Source organism: Schistocerca cancellata, chromosome 6 (genome assembly GCF_023864275.1).
Source record: "Schistocerca cancellata isolate TAMUIC-IGC-003103 chromosome 6, iqSchCanc2.1, whole genome shotgun sequence".
Lineage (NCBI taxonomy): Eukaryota > Metazoa > Arthropoda > Insecta > Orthoptera > Acrididae > Schistocerca > Schistocerca cancellata.
Window position 1 is genome coordinate 434,950,521 of NC_064631.1, and position 18,182 is coordinate 434,968,702.

The following is an 18,182-nucleotide window of genomic DNA, read 5'->3' on the forward strand; positions in this document are numbered from 1 at the left end:
TCCTAAATTATTTGTTGGTTACTTTCTAATTTCTGTCTTACTCTACAGTTTTTACCCTTTACAGTTTCCGCAACTACCAATGAAGTTGTTCTCTGCCGTCTTAACGCGCGTTCTATTATCGTGATCCTTCATCTTGTCAGAGTTTTCCATGTGTTCCTCTCTCCGGCGATTATGTGGAGAAACTAGTCATTCCTTACATTATCAGTTCACGCAATTTTCAATAATCTTCTGTAGCACCATAATTCAAACGCTTAGATTCTCTTCTCTGCAGGTTTTCACGCTGTCTCTGATTCACTACCATACGATGCTGTGCTCCAAATGGACATTCTCAGAAATTTCTTCCTTCAGTGAAGGCCAATGTTGAGTTCAGTATACTTCTCTTGGCTAGGAATACCCTATTTTCCTGTGCAACGCTGATTTTTAGGTCCTGCTTACATCGTCCGTTATGAGTTACTTTGCTTTGAAGGTAACAGATTTCCTTAACTTCGTCTACTTCCTGGTGTTTTGATGTTAAGTTTCTCGCTATTCTCATTTCTGATATTTATCGTTACTCTGGTCTCTTTCCTGTTTACCATGTACATAGTCAAATGGTTCAAATGGCTCTGAGCACTATGGGACTTAATATCTGAGGTCATCAGTCCCCTAGAACTTTGAACTACTTAAACCTAACCAACCCAAGGACAGCACACACATCCATGCCCGAGACAGGATTCTAACCTGCGACCGTAGCAGTCGCGCGGTTCCGGACTGAAGCGCCTAGAACCGCTTGGCCACCGCGGCCGGCTGTACGTAGTCATCAGACCGTTCATTCAATTTCACAGATCTTGTAATTCTTCTTCACTTTCAGTGAGGACACCAATGTTATCAGCAGCATCGAATCTTGTCAGTGATATCCTTTCACCCTGGATTTTAATCCTAAGCTTGATAATTTCTTCTTTGTACTGACTGAACACCAGGGGTCTTTCAGCCTTATTCTTCCCCCTTTTTACATAATGTACATTACCCACCCTTCTCTACAGCTTACTCCTATTATACGTAGAATTTCGAATATGATGCACCATTTTACATTGTCGAACGATGTTTCTGCGTCGACAGTTCCTATTAGCGTGTCTTGATTTTTCTTCACTCTTGCTTCCACTATCAAGCGCAACGTCATAACTGCCTCTCTGGCGCTTTTATCCTTCCTAAAGCCAAAGTCATCGTCACGTGACAGATCCTTAATTTTCTTTCGCATTTTTCTGTGTATTATTCTTGTTAGCAGCTGGGATGCGTGACGTCTTATGCTGATTGTGCTACAGTTCTTCACTTAACGGCCCTTGCTGTTTCCGAAGTTATGAGGATGATATTTTTCCATATTTGGTCTCAGCTCTTCCAGAACTCTTTTAAATTCTGTCTCTAGTGCTGGATCCCCTATGTCTTTCATATTGACTCAAACTTCCTCCCCTGTCACATCATCGGACAAGTCGTCCCCTTCAAAGAGGCCTTCACTGTACTGTTTTCTCCTATCCGCTCTCTCCTCTGCGTTTTTCCGGACGATCATTTCTTTTTGGATTTCTTCACATCTTTCCTTCTGCCATTCCGCGTTGGCTGCGCTGCACTTCCTATTTATTTCTTTCCTTAGGGGTTCATGTTGGTGTACTCCTGTCCTTCACTCAACTTTTTTTTTCTTCTTTCTATCGTCGATCAATTGTAGTATTTCATCTGTTTCCAAGGTTTCTTCACAGCTACTTTCATAATACCTGTTTTAATTACAATCCCTAGAAACTCAGACTACAGTCACGAAACTTGCTGATGGTGTTGTTAGTCCTTCTGCAGAGTGCGACACGTTTTACCACAATAACGGATGACTAGGCAGAAACTCTGGTTGTAGAGGTCTGCATTTTGGCTCTTCACAGTATGTTTCTCCTCGAAAATCAAGTCCATCATTCTGGAAAAGTCTGTCATGCAAAGGCGTCGTGAGCTATTAAAGAAGAAGAAGAAATGATTGGGTGCCATGTTAGGAGACTGTTGGAGTGAAGCAAATTACGATAGCTCAAAGACGCAAAATGCGTAGAACGTCATGCGGTGATATCATTGAGTAAAAATACTCCCTTGGACAGCTTCCAGGGACACTTCATCTAGATAACCTCCTGTAGCGTCATCAAGAGATTTCGATAGTATGGTTTACCACTTACGACCGTAATCTCATGGCAGTCCCGATAAACACTCAGTATCACCCTGCCTGAGGACTGTTGCGTCCTCGCCTTTACTGGAGTGTGACGTAACTGGTTAGTCACACACCACAAAGCGACCATAAATAAATTCATTGATCTACAATCTACCTGATTGCTTGCAGTTCACAATTAAGTGCTTGGCAAAGGGTTCATAGAACCACCTTCAAGCTACTTCTCCACAGTTCCACTCTCGAAAGCGTGCGGGAAAAAACGAACACTTGAATCCTTCCGTGCGAGATCTGATTTCTCTTATTTTATTATGATTATAGGTTCTCCCTGTGTGTGTGGCCGCCAATAAAATATTTTCACACTCTGAGGAGAAAGTTGGTGACTGAAATTTCATGAAGGTTCTGCAGCAGCGAAAAACGCCCTTGTTTTAATGACGGTCATCCCAAATCGTGTATCATGTCCGTGGCACTGTCTCGCTTATTTGGCCATACTAGAAAAAGGGGTGCTGCCTTTCTTTGAGCCGGCCGGAGTGGCCGAGCGGTTAAAGGCGCTACAGTTTGGAACCGCACGACCGCTACGGTCGCAGGTTCGAATCCTGCCTCGGGAATGGATGTGTGTGATGTCCTTAGGTTAGTTAGGTTTAAGTAGTTCTAAGTTCTAGGGGACTTATGACCACAGCAGTTGAGTCCCATAGTGCTCAGAGCCATTTTGAACCTTTCTTTGAACTTTTATATTTTCTAGGTGTTCTACCAATAACTAGCAGTCTTTGGTTTTCTTTCCCCATAACATTGTCCGTATGATCTTTCCAATTTAAGTTATTCACAACTGTAATCCCTAAGTTGGAAGGAAAATCAGCATTGGCCGTATTTTGTTGTTTTATTGTCAACAAAATCGATTTTCGGTCACTTAGTGACCATTCTCAGTGCTGTAATATACAGTTAAAATCACATAAACTGTCAGTTTATGTGATCTCTCTAAGCTTGTGGTTATAGCTTGATACCAATGCCTACCAATTTTAACTGTATATTACAGTTTATGTGATCGCTCTAAGCTTATGGTTATAGCTTGATACCAGTGCCTACCAATTTTAACTGTATATTACAACACTGAGGATGGTCACTAAGTGACCGAAAATCGATTTTACTGACAATAAAACAACAAAATACAGCCAATGCTGATTTTCGTTCCAATTCTGTCCACTATTTGGTCGTGGTGCACACCACACGCCATGGAGTCACCAATCAATAAATTAATCCCTGAGTATTTAGTTGAGCTTACAGTCTTTAGATCTGTGTGATTTATCGTGTAACTGAAATTTAGCGGACTCTTTTATTGCCCATGTGGACGACTTCACGCTTTTCATGATTTAGAGTCAATTGCCACTTTTCGCATCATACAGATATCTTGTCTAAATTATTTTGCAATTCGTTTTGATCATCAGGTGACTTTACATGACGTTAAATGACAGTCTTATCTGCAAACAATCTAAGAGGGCTGCTCAGATTGTCTCTTACATCGTTTATATAGATTAGGAACAGCAGAGGGTCTATAACACTTTCTTGGGAAACGCCAGATATCACTTCTGTTTCACTCTATGACCTTCCCGCAATTATTACGAACTGTGACCTTTCTGACAGGAAATAGTGAATGTAGTCACACTACTCATACGATACTCCGTGGGCACGCAATTCAGTTACAAGTCGCTTGTGAGGAACGATGTCAAAAGTCTTCTGGAAATTTAAAAATATGGAATCAGTTTGACGTCTCCTGTCATCAGCACTCATTACTTCATGAGAATAAAGAGCTAGTTGTGATACACAAGAACGATATTTTCGGAATCCGTATTGGCTATTAGTCAATAAATAGTTTTCTTTGAAGTGATTCGTAATGTTCGAGCACAATATATGTTCTAAAAGCCTACTGCGAAGCGGCTTTGGTGATATGGGTCTGCAATTCAGCGAATAACTCTTATTCCTGTTCTTGAGTATTGGTGTGGTTTGTGCAAATTTCCAGTCTTTGTGTACGGAGTACGAATCTTACTACGAGCCAGCGGTTGTATAAGTTTGCTAAGTACTCTGAAAGGAACCTGATTGGTACACGAGCTGAACCGGAATTCTTGCTTTTCTTAAGTGTTTTAAGCTGCTTCACTACACCAATCATATCTATCTCTGTATTATTCATGTTGCTTAGTACTCGTTTCGAATTCTATAATACTTACTTGGTCTTCTTTTCTGAAGGAGTTTCGGAAAACCACGATTAGTAATTCTGCTTTAGTGGCAATGTGTCCGCCCCGATAGCTGAGTGGTCAGCATGACGGATTACCGTCCTACGGGCACGGGCTCGGTTCCCGGCTGGGTCGGGGATTTTCTCCGCTCAGGCTCCGGCGCGCAGGTCGCCCAATGTGGGAACGAATGTTAAGACCTGCACCAAGCGGGCGGACCTGCCCCGCAAAGGGCAATGACGCCAAACGCTCATTTCCATTTCAGTGGCAATTTCATCGATAATATCACCATTGTTATCGAGTAGTGAAATTGCTAACTGCGTCTTGTGACTGGTGTACATTACCTACAACCAGAATCCCTTTGGGTTTTCTGCCATATTTCGAAACTATTAAGAGCCACTCGCATTGAATTTTGCGCTATATTTCGAATTTCTCTAAAACTTTACAGATCTTGGAAATTTTCCTCAAAATGGCCCAAATGGCTCTAAGCACTACGGGACTTAACATCTGAGGTCATCAGTACCCTAGACTTAGAACTAACCTAAGGACATCACACACATCCATGCCCAAAGCAGCAGGATTCGAACCTGCGATTGTAGCAGCAGCGCGCTTCCGGACTGAAGCGCCTAGAACCGCTCGGCCACAGCGGCCGGCGGAAATTTTGCAATCTTTTAAACTTGGCATACTTTTTTGTTGATTTTGCAATAGTGCTCTGACCTGTTTTGTGTACCATGAGGGATCACTACCATCTCATATTAATTTATTTGGTATATACCTCTCAATCGCCGTCGATGGTATTTCTTTGAATTTAAACCACATCTGGTCTACACTTACATAGTTAGAAGGCGTCAAGCGAATTTTTATCTGCTTTTTGAAATAGAAGTATTTTGTGTTTATTTTTGGTGGGTTTGGATGATACGGTGCCCAGTCTTGTTACAAACACCTCGTGGTCAGTAATCCCTGTATCTCTCATGATGCTCCCTATCTGGTCAAGATTATCTGTTGCTGAGAGCTCACATATGTTTTCGCAATCATTTACATTTTGAGTTGGCTCCTGTAGTAGCTGCTCCAAAATAATTTTCTGAGTAGGCATTCAGTACTATTTCGGGCGACGTTTTATGGCTACCACCTGCTTTAACCTTGTGTTTTTGCTATGGAATTGAGGGTGGGTTGAAATCACCACCATCTATAATTGTATGAATGGGACACCTATTTGAAATGGCACTCAAGTTTTCTTTGAACTGTTCAGCAATTGCGTCACCTGAATAGGGGATCGGCAAAAGGAACCAACTGTTAATTTATCCTGGTTTTCATGTATAACATCTACCCATACTGATTCATAGGAAGCACCTATTTCAGTTTCACTACAAGGTAAACTGCTACTGACAGCAGTGAGCACTCGACCACCAATAGTATTTTACCTATCCTTTCTGAATTTATTTCCAAATTTAGCCAGATTTCCATACCGATAACGATATGAGGTTCAGTGTTTTCTATTAACATTTGGAGCTCTTGTTCTTTTCTAACACAGCTACGACCATTTAAAACTACAATATTGATTGTTCCTATGTCTACCCATTTTCTTTGTGTTTCCTGCACCCTTTGAAACTGAAGCCCTTTCTCGACTTTCCCGAAACCCTCTAACATAAAAAACCACCCAGTACCCTCCACGCAGGTTCCGCTGCCCATATAGCCGTTTCCAGAGTATAGTGGACTCCTGGCCTGGCCTGGCGAAATCCGGAAACACACCACTCTATCATGAAAGTCGAAGAATCTGCAGCTACATGGTCGCAGAACCGTTTGAACTTCTGATTCAGAGCCTCCTCTCAGCTCTACACCAAAGGACCGCAGTCGGTTCTGTCGATGATGCTACAGACAGTGAGCTCCGCCTCCGTCTCGCAAGCAAGAGTAGCAGTCTTTACTACTTCAGCTAACCACCCGAAACTAGAGAGAATTTCTTCCAATGTAAAACGACACTCATCATTAATAACAACATAAGCCACCACCTGCAGTTGGCTGCACGCTGTGTTCTTCATGGCATCTGGAAGCATCTGTTTCACATCTGGAACGACCACTCTTCGTATTCACAGAGCGTGTATACTGGATTCCTTCCCCTCCCTCGCAGCCATATCCCCAAGGAGCCCCATTACATACCTAACGTTGGAGTTTCCAACTACCAGTAATCCCTCCCTCTATGAATGTCCAGACCCTGCAGGCCGCGAGGATTCCACAGGAACAGGGCGAGGGCCTTGATCTGTTTCAGATACTTCGTCAACCAGAGACAGCGCCCGAAAACTGTCTGGGGAGGCCCTCCGATCGGTCCACTGGAAACTCTCTTGCTGCCATACTTTCGTGTTGAATTATCCTAAATTTTATAGATGCAGGAACAGGGCTTGTGAAGTCTGTCGTATGAACCCGTTGAGTTCCCTGTTCCTGAAACGTGGTGAGACAGGCCAGCTGCGAACATCAGGCGTTGGGTGGTCGAAGAGCGGATTTTAGGTAGCTATTCCCCAAATCCCCCAAGGAAGGTAGAACCATGTGAGAAGGCCGCCGCAGGTAACGTTGCTCCCGGGACGCGGTACCACAAAGAGCCTTTTCAGGACTGTGCGAGATGCGAGTCGACCACTCGACATCCCTAGAAGCATATTAATAAAATGAGCCACAGCCGTTTGACCGTACCCAGCGAGGAATAAGTTCCGCTTGAGAGCCCATTCACTGCGAACTTCCAGGCAGTTTACGGAAATTCACACATCAAAAAAAAAAAAAAAAAAATGTTTGCATCACCCCGGTTCCCAGAACTACCGAAGATAGATATTGACTGTGGACATTGTATCACAGACACAGTCCCTTCAGAGATGTCACTAAACCCAACCAAAGACGTAAACAACCGTGCATGAAGATCGTACATGTCCGAAAGAACAGAAACTATTGGTGATCTTGCAGCTCTCGAAGAATGAAATTACAATAAAATCCAGACCATTAGCTGCGTACGGCGACAGTTGAAAATGTGTGCCCCGATCGCCGGCCGGAGTGGCCGAGCGGTTCTAGGCACTACGGTCTGGAACCGCGAGACCGCTACGGTCGCAGGTTCGAATCCTGCCTCGGGCATGGATGTGTGTGATGTCCTTAGGTTAGTTAGGTTTTAGTAGTTCTAAGTTGTAGGGGACTGATGACCTCAGTCCCATAGTGCTCAGAGCCATTTGAACCATTTTTGTGCCCCGATCGGGACTCGAACCCAGGATCTCCTGCTTACATGACAGACGCTCTTTCCAACTGAGCCATCCGTCAGTTAGCAAGTCAGTCCATCCCCATTAAAACTGGAATGACCCAGTTGCTGGATCGTAGTCAGCTATTAGCAAAAGGACAAATGGTGAATGAGGTGTGACGTACATCTCGGCTAAAACAAAATACACGAATGTATACAATCCAAACACTGCACACTTCCTTATCTGTATTAAGTCCACTGTTGATTGCTAACTGCACACGTGATTAAAAGAAAACAAAATATCAAACTGGGTATGGACAAAAAATCTCCCGTCACAGTTTATGTGCAGTTTCCTGGATTATGGTATCGCGTCATTTAGTGAAATACTATTACTGCTGAAACCAACGTTTTCTTACAGTTTCATTTGGTAGCACATCTAGAACCATGTTTGGTAAGTGACCATGGCCGCGGAAGCCTACGCAATTACACACATCAAAAAAAGTTTTGCTCACCCCGGTTCCCAGAACTCCTGAAGATAGATGTTGACTGTGGATATTGTATCACAGACACAGTCCCTTTGACTGTTCAGAGATGTCACTAAACCCAAACAAAGATATAAACAACCATGCATGAACAGCGCCTATTAGATGGAAGGGGTCCGACGGCCGATCAGCCGATCAGTTCCAGTCATTCCACCAGGAAGGAGGTGGGAACGGGGGGCAGGGGGGGGGGTGTAGGCCGCAAGGGCGGAAGGGAAGGGGAGGGGTAACAGGATCCTATATGCAGCGATTTTTGCTTCGCTCCACTATAAAAATATTTTTATACGAATACGGCAAAAGTGTATCTGCTACTGAAGTTAGCCTTTGGTAAATGTTTTAGTTTGTGCACAAAATACTGAAAATAAAATGTCTGATTCACAATCACCATACGATCATAAACTATGTTAGTAAAGGCTTAGATTCTTTCGCAACTTATAGTCTCACATCACAGCTTTCCTTTACTGATCATAGTTATTACCATGTTTTGAAATTAAGAAACGTGCAGCAGTTAATTCGGAGAGCTTATACTGAAAAATATGGTCACTTTACGTTCAGGGGCCTTAAAAATAAACAGGCCTTGAAAGTGCAGTAAATATAGGTTTACTGTTAGTTTCATTTAATAAAACTGTGTTTTCGTAGCAATATGGTCATATAGTAACTCTCATTTTAGTTAGTATAATATTTTATCAAAGAAATAGACGATTTTGTTATTTTGTTTCTACATCCATGAACGTAAAAAGATGAGAATTAATGTAAATCATCATTCCTTGGTTTTAGTTATTGAGCGATGTATTAATATGCGCTGAAAACTTGTATCACTAAAGGCATGCAGAATTGGAATCTATGAATCGTTCTATTGCTCTTGGTATCAAAGAGCCATTAAAAAGTTCACTAATCTGTCAGTAACATTTAGAGGCAAAGCCTCGTATCATTCGACTTTCCTTGATAAAGCGCCTACGGTAACATCCAGAAAACAAGACGTTACCGATATGCTACAATAGAAAAACGTTCCCGTAACAAACGACTGTAGAAAGGTTGATTTACGAGATATCGTGGCTTAGAATAAACCACCTTTACCTCTGCGTGTTGTGAATGAACTGGCAAAAAAATTTGGCCATCTGGTATTCACACTTCCATCATATCACTGCCACTTCAATTCCAGTGAAGTAATGACGTGTGATTACGGCATCTAGACGCATCACTGTCGCTACGGCAACAGCGGCCCCCACCACTGTCCCTCCCACAGTCAACAAAAACGTCGACAACAGCTAGTAAGTAGACACTTTGTTTCTTTTCCGGTGCGCACGTAACTATCGATCGCATAGGCACGTGGCATGTTATGTACGAACCAACAACTCCGCTCCTCACCACTGCCAACTGTCAGTCAAAAAGTAATTTTCATCAGAGTATAGAGTCTATCAGTTATGATCATGCTCTGCTAAGCGGGTGGTAAAAGTACGTTCCGTTTTATCCATTGTAGACACCACCTCACTAAAAATCTATCTCGTATACACCTGAGGCGCTCATGCGTTTTACTGTATCCTTAGTGGACTTTACCAAATCCTGGACCCTGTAACCACTCCAGAAAACTAATCTGATGTCTCCAGGTCGAACCATCTTGCATTCTCGATCACTGTTGGCATTGACATAAGATAAGAGCACCAAAGAAAGCTGGTCTTTTATTTAATTTGCTTCATCTGACTCCTTGCTGAAATTTTTAGCTGCTGTTATTGTTTTACTGCTGCAACCATTGCCCCGGAAGGTATTATGGGGATGTTTCAACTGTCCGTGAGAAATAGCTTTTATCGTTTATGCAAGGCATTCTGGCGAGCACCGTGTGTAATGAGGCTCGCACCGATTGAGGAAGCCTATGTTCATTACTTGATAAAAAGTGTCCGGACACCCGTATGTAATGCGGAGCTGATCACTGTATGACACGGCAGGTCGACCCGCCAGTATAAAAGGAAGCAGGAACTACTGCGTTGTTAGCACAGAAGCAGTAACAGCGTACTCGGTCGATCAGAAAAGTTCAATGACTTACAGCGTGGGCTAACTGTTGGATGTCACGTGATAACAAATCTATCAGTGGCATGTGATCCCTTCTGAAGTTCCCCAAGTCGACTGTTGGTGACGTGACTGTGTAGTGGAGATGCGGAGAAACTAACACAGCCAAACCAAGACCTAACGAACAGGGACAGTCGAACATTGCGGAAGATGGTTATGAAAAGAATCTTATGGAAAGAACGGGAGGAATCATTCGTGAGTTCCGAAGTGCTATCAGTAATCCAGCTATGACAATAAAAAGTGTGTAGAGAATTAAAAAGAAATGACTAAAATAGTGGAGCAATGTTTCATAAGGTACACGTTTCTGTAGTCAGTTGTAAGAGCTGGCTTAAAGAGCGACGCCACTGGAAGATGGGTGACTGGAAATCAGTTATACGGAGTGATGAATCAGAGTTTTCACTGTGGCAGTTCGATGGAAGGCTTCAGATTTGGCGAATATCTGGAGAATGTTATCCGCCACCATGTGCAGTGGCGACAGTGACGTACAGGGGAGCCGGTATTGCGGTATGGAAGAGTTTATCGTGGTTTGGTTGTGGTCCTCTTATTGTGCTTTAAGAAACGCTAAATGTGGAAGGACATGAACACATTTTACAACACTGGGTACAGCGGGTAGTAGAGGAGTAGTTCGCAGATGACTGTTCATGATGAATAAATCCATTCCAGTTATACTTGACAAATCCTTTGTTTGGGTAAAATCGTACACATGACTAGGGTTTCAGGAGGTAAATTCCATTAGAGGGGCTATAAAAAAGCGAAACTATGAGGGATTCTTCATAAAATCAATTCACATTAAAACAGCCCATAGCTCATGCAAATGTGAACATCGGGTTATACTTTGATAGCGTACGAGAAAGTCGTACCAGCATGTAAAAAATTCAGAAAATTTACCAAGTAGCATGCGAGATCCCATGCGAGTGATTCATGAAAAGATTCTCTGAGTCAGCCAGTATCACAGCAGGTAAACGGGGCCTAAGAAAATATATAAATACGTAACAGCAAAAAAGCACACAAGCACACACCGCCAACCATTAACCAACTGCGAACGACTACACTTGTAGCATAGTCTTAATAAATTAAAATGGAAGCATAAAAGTCGTAGAACGCCAATTTGTGAATCTCAAAAATAGCTTTCCATGTAATTGTCCAGCCTGCGCATGTCGTGGAAGCCAAAGCAACACGGGTCAACAGACTGCCGCGCGAACCGCAATGAGACTCCTGTGTACACATCTACGTCAGAAAGTGGTCATCTATGGAACTAATACTTAAGGTGGGAGGGACCACCGACGAAATAATAGCTAAGAACACGGCCGCACCCCCACGTTTCCTCCCAAAAGCTATCCGCTACTAATAACTCTAAAACCACCTCACTTATGCATGGTCATCAGCTAATATATGCCTAGGGAAGAAAAAACAATAAAAGCAAGACATGCAATGTATAATGCAATTGTCAAGAAATAAAAATAATAAAAAGGTATATTCAGACAGTCCAGAAATAAAATTGATAAAATCATAGTACAAAATATAAAATTAATAAAGCGTAGTATAAATTATAAAAGGGACCGAACTGACATACCACAGATTAAACATGACAGTCAAAGATATGTCAATATACAGGATATGTATGTGAATGTAAGGCTATGGATGCAGATTGTGCAACAAAACGTATAGGGTAACCTACATAATCATGGCGCAATATCCCTCGAGTAACGGAGAAGCCTGTGAGAGTAGTAAACACCAAAAATACACTCCTGGAAATTGAAATAAGAACACCGTGAATTCATTGTCCCAGGAAGGGGAAACTTTATTGACACATTCCTGGGGTCAGATACATCACATGACCACACTGACAGAACCACAGGCACATAGACACAGGCAACAGAGCTTGCACAATGTCGGCACTAGTACAGTGTATATCCACCTTTCGCAGCAATGCAGGCTGCTATTCTCCCATGGAGACGATCGTAGAGATGCTGGATGTAGTCCTGTGGAACGGCTTGCCATGCCATTTCCACCTGGCGCCTCAGTTGGACCAGCGTTCGTGCTGGACGTGCAGACCGCGTGAGACGACGCTTCATCCAGTCCCAAACATGCTCAATGGGGGACAGATCCGGAGATCTTGCTGGCCAGGGTAGTTGACTTACACCTTCTAGAGCACGTTGGGTGGCACGGGATACATGCGGACGTGCATTGTCCTGTTGGAACAGCAAGTTCCCTTGCCGGTCAAGGAATGGTAGAACGATGGGTTCGATGACGGTTTGGATGTACCGTGCACTATTCAGTGTCCCCTCGACGATCACCAGTGGTGTACGGCCAGTGTAGGAGATCGCTCCCCACACCATGATGCCGGGTGTTGGCCCTGTGTGCCTCGGTCGTATGCAGTCCTGATTGTGGCGCTCACCTGCACGGCGCCAAACACGCATACGACCATCATTGGCACCAAGGCAGAAGCGACTCTCATCGCTGAAGACGACACGTCTCCATTCGTCCCTCCATTCACGCCTGTCGCGACACCACTGGAGGCGGGCTGCACGATGTTGGGGCGTGAGCGGAAGACGGCCTAACGGTGTGCAGGACCGTAGCCCAGCTTCATGGAGACGGTTGCGAATGGTCCTCGCCGATACCCCAGGAGCAACAGTGTCCCTAATTTGCTGGGAAGTGGCGGTGCGGTCCCCTATGGCACTGCGTAGGATCCTACGGTCTTGGCGTGCATCCGTGCGTCGCTGCGTTCCGGTCCCAGGTCGACCGGCACGTGCACCTTCCGCCGACCACTGGCGACAACATCGATGTACTGTGGAGACCTCACGCCCCACGTGTTGAGCAATTCGGCGGTACGTCCACCCGGCCTCCCGCATGCCCACTATACGCCCTCGCTCAAAGTCCGTCAACTGCACATACGGTTCACGTCCACGCTGTCGCGGCATGCTACCAGTGTTAAAGACTGCGATGGAGCTCCGTATGCCACGGCAAACTGGCTGACACTGACGGCGGCGGTGCACAAATGCTGCGCAGCTAGCGCCATTCGACGGCCAACACCGCGGTTCCTGGTGTGTCCGCTGTGCCGTGCGTGTGATCATTGCTTGTACAGCCCTCTCGCAGTGTCCGGAGCAAGTATGGTGGGTCTGACACACCGGTGTCAATGTGTTCTTTTTTCCATTTCCAGGAGTGTATATTAACGTGTTCATAGTTGCAGAGTTACACTGAGGAACAGTGTATTACACACAACTCATTAGAAGAAAACGTGAACCTAGTTTTGAAAACATTATGCTACAAGACACAGTTGACATGACACCTCCAAGATGAGAGGACGAGATGTTATACATCTATACGATCGAGGGATTTGTCAGGTGCAACTGGAGCGGATTTATTCATCATGAAAAATTTCAGCAACAGTTATGCATGTCCCACAAAGAGTATATGATGACTGTATAGGCATGACAATCCACCCTGTCATAAAGCTGCATATGTGAGGCAGTGGTTTATGTGGACAGCCGGCCGCTGTGGCCGAGCGGTTCTAGGCGATTCAGTCTGGGACCGCGCTGCTGCTGCGGTCGCAGGTTCGAATTCTGCCTCGGGCATGGATGTGTGTGATGTCCTTAGGTTAGTTAGGTTCAAGTAGTCTAAATTTTTAAGTAGTCTAAATTTTTTTAAGTCTAGGGGACTGATGACCTCAGATGTTAAGTCCCATAGTGCTTAGAACCATTTCTCGTTTAGACATTTCTCGTTTATGTGGACAATACATTCCTAAAATCGACTGCCCGCAAGAGTCCCAACCTGGACCCAATGGAATACCTCCTGAGATGAATTATAAAGTCGACTTCGTTCAAGACCTCAGCATCCACTGTCACTTCCCTGTCTGGCTTCGGAAGGAAGAATGGTCTGCCATTCCTCCACAGACTTTCAGGCATCTCATTGAAAGTGTCCTCAGCAGAGTTAAAACTTCATAAAAGCGAAGAGTAGACTCATTCTATATTAATGTCCGGTAATAGGTGTAAGGATACTTTGATCAGCTACTGTACTTATACCAAAGTACACGACTGTCCATTAAACTTGGTACACCACGAAGATTACGTGTTACAGACGCGAAATTTAACCGACAGGAGGAAGATGCTGTGATATGCAAATGATTAGCTTTTCAGAGCATGCACATAAGGTTGACGCCGGTGGCGACACCTACAAAGTGCTGACATGAGGAAAGTTTCCAACCGATTTCTCATACACAAACAGCAGTTGACCGGCGTTGCCTGGCGAAACGTTGTGATGCCTCGTGTAAGAAGGAGGAATGCGTACCATCACGTTTCCGATTTTGATAAAGGTCGGATTGTAACCTATCGCGAATGCGGTTTATCGTATCGCGACATTTCTGCTCGCGTTGGTCGAGATCCAATGACTGTTAGCAGAATATGGAATCGGTGGGTTCAGGAGGGTAATACGGGACGCCGTGCTGGATCCCAACGGCCTCGCATCACTAGCAGTCGAGATGACAGGCATCTTATCCGCATGGCTGTAACGGATCGTGCAGCCACGTCTCGATCCCCGAGTCAACAGATGTGGACGTTTGCAAGACAACAACCATCTCCACGAACAGTTCGACGACGTTTGCAGCAGCATGGACTATCAGCTCGGAGACCGTGACTGCGGTTACCCTTGACGCTGCATCACAGACAGAAGCGATGGTGTACTCAAGGACGAACCTGGGTGCACGAATGGCAAAACGTAATTTTTTCGGATGAATCCAGGTTCTGTTTACAGAATCATGATGGTCGCATCCGTGTTTGGCGACATCGCATGAACGCACATTGGTAGCGTGTATTCGTCATCGCCATACTATCGTATCACCCGGCGTGATGGTACGGGGTGCCATTGGTTACACGTCTCGGTAACCCCTTGTCGTATTGACGGCATTTGAACAGTGGACGTTACATTTCAGATGTGTTACGACTCGTGGCGCTACTCTTCATTCGATCCCTGCGAAACCCTACATTTCAGCGGGTTCATGCCCGACCCCATGTTTCAGGTCCTGTACGGGCATTCTGGATACAGAAAACGTTCGACTACTGCCCTGGCCAGCACATTCTCCAGATCTCTCACCAACTGAAAACGTCTGGTCAATGGTGGTCGAGGAAGTGGCTAGTCACAATACGCCAGTCACTACTCTTGATGAACTGTGGTATCGTGTTGAAACTACATGGGCAGCTGTACCTGTACACGCCATCCAAGATCTGTTTGACTCAATGCCCAGGCGTATCAAGGCCGTTATTACGGCCAGAGGTTGTTGTTCTGGCTACTGATTTCTCAGGATCTATGCACCCAAATTGCGTGAAAATGTAAAACATGTCAGTTCTAGTATAATATATTTGTCCAATGAATACCCGTTTGCCATCTGCATTTCTTCTTGGTGTAGCAATTTTAATGGCCAGCAGTAGATTTCTTGCAAGAATTCAGTGACGTCACGCAGCAGAGACGTTGGCTTTGAACCAGAAGGGCCGAACGACTGCCGCTGCGTTTTGCTTCGCTTGCCGGCCTGCGCGAGGCGTTCGCGCGCGGTGCCAGTCGAGTGTTGCGGGGCGCGGATCGATCCGCGGCGTGAGCACTCGTCGGACGTGGAGACAGGCGGCGGCAGGCGGGCCGGCCCGTCTGTGGCTGCTCAGTCCGCTGAGTCCACACCGAGCACTCCCCTCAAAGGTATTTATTTAACAGCCTAAGTGGAACGAAAACACCAAAATTACGTCCCGCTTCTCTTGCGTAGTTGAGATAAAGACGTGACGGTAGAACTCGAGAAGACTCGCGACTTGTGACTGGTTTCTCATGCAGGCCACGATTTAGACGCGGCCTCCGCAATTTCGCGACTATCCTTACGGATCCTCCTCCTTTTCTTCGCCTATAGAGAGGAAAAGAAAGATGAATGTGATTATTGTGGCGAGAAGTTATACGAATATGTATTTAATTTTGATAGGACGGCTTTTTCGTGTAAAATGAAAAATTATATCACTCTAGGACTAGGAATTTGGAAACCAATATTAGAGTTACCGGGGCAACGGCCTTGCCGCAGTGGATACACCGGTTCCCGTGAGATCACCGAAGTTTAGCGTTGTCGGGCGTGGTCGGCACGTGGATGGGTGACCATCCAGGCCGCCGTGCGCTGTTGCCATTTTTCGGGGTGTACTCAGCCTCTTGATGCCAATTGAGAAGCTACTCGAGCGAATAGTAGCGGCTTCGGTCAAGAATACCATCTTAACGACCGGGAGAGCGGTGTGGTGACCCCACGCCCCTCCTATCCGCATCCTTTACTGAGGATGACACGGCGGTCGGATGGTCCCGGTAGGCCACTAGTGGCCTGAAGACGGAGTATATATTAGAGTTACCAGTATACAAGATTCGTTTTTGTCCGAGAGACGCATACCGCAAGTTGTTGAGATTGTAGAGCTGTACGAGTGAAAGTTAAAGAGCTGGGTCTCCAACAAATACTACTGCACTGAGGTGACGAAAGTTTTGAGATACCTTCTAATGTCGAATCGGACCTGCTTTTTCCGTGCATAGTGCAACAAGTCGACGCCGCATGGACTCAACAAATCGTTGGACATCCCCTGCAGAAATATTGGGTAATGCTGTCCCTATAGCCGTTCATAATTGTGAAAGTGTTGATGCTGCAGGATTTTTTGCAAGAACTGACCTCTCGATTACGTCCTATAATCGTTCGGTGGAACTCATGGCGGGTGATCTGGGAGGCCAAATCATTCGATCGAACTGCCCAGAAAGTTCTTCAAACTAATAGCAAACAATTGTGGCCCGGTGACAAAGCGCATTGTCATGGGAAAATGAGGTCCATGGATGGCTGCAAATGGTCGCCAGGTAGCCGAATATAGCGATTTTCAGTCAATGATCGGTTCATTTGGATCAGAGGACCCACCCGATTCCATTTAAACACAGTCCACACCAATATAAAGCCTCCACAAGCTTGGAAAGTGTCAAGTTGACAACATGGGTCCGTGGGTTCATGGGGTCTGCGCCACACTCGAGCCATACCATCAGCTCTTACCAAATCAGCTCTTAACAAATGACGTCGGGACCCATCTGGCCACGGTTTTCCGGTCGTCTAGGGTCCAAAAGATATGGGCACGAGCCCAGGAGACGCGCTGCAGGCTATATCGTGCTATCAGCAAAGGTCACCGCGTCGTCTGCTGCCATAGCCTATTGACGCCGAATTTCGCCGCAATGTCCCAACGGATACGTTCGTGGTACGTCACAAATTGTTTCTGCGTTATTTCACGTAGTGTTAGCAATGACAGTTCTACGCAAACGCCGCTGCTCTCGGTAGGTAAGTGAATGACGCCGACCACTGCGTTGATTGTGGTGAGAGGTAATGCCTGAAATTTGGTATTCTCGGCACATTCTTGACACTGTGGATCTCAGAAACTACACTCATGCTCATAAATTAAGGATAATGCTGATACATGGTGAAACAACGCTCTGGTGGGCGGTTTGCGGGTTTAAATCACCACGGGGTATGACCATGCGGTGCATTTGACCTACGGTCGTCGCACGGTGGCGCTGGCAGCAGTCCACATACGCAGAGGTGTGTTGGTGCATGTCAGAGTACGGTGAGGCGAGTAAGTGTGCAGACGTTTTCAGACGTGCTAATTGTGACTGTGTGTTGAAAATGGCTCAAAGAACACGTGTTCAAAAAATGTTCAAATGTGTGTGAAATCTTATGGGACTTAACTGCTAAGGTCATCAGTCCCTAATCTTACACACTACTTAACCTGAATCATCCTAAGGACAAACACACACACCCATGCCCGAGGGAGGACTCGAACCTCCGCCGGGACCGAACACATGTTGATGACGTTATGAGGGGTAGAATACTAGAGCGACTGAAGGTTGGTCAAACACAGCATGTCGTAGCACGGGCCCTCCGTGTGCCACAGAGTGTGATCTCAAGATTATGGCAACAATTCCAGCAGACAGCAAACGTGTGCAGGTGCTACAGTACG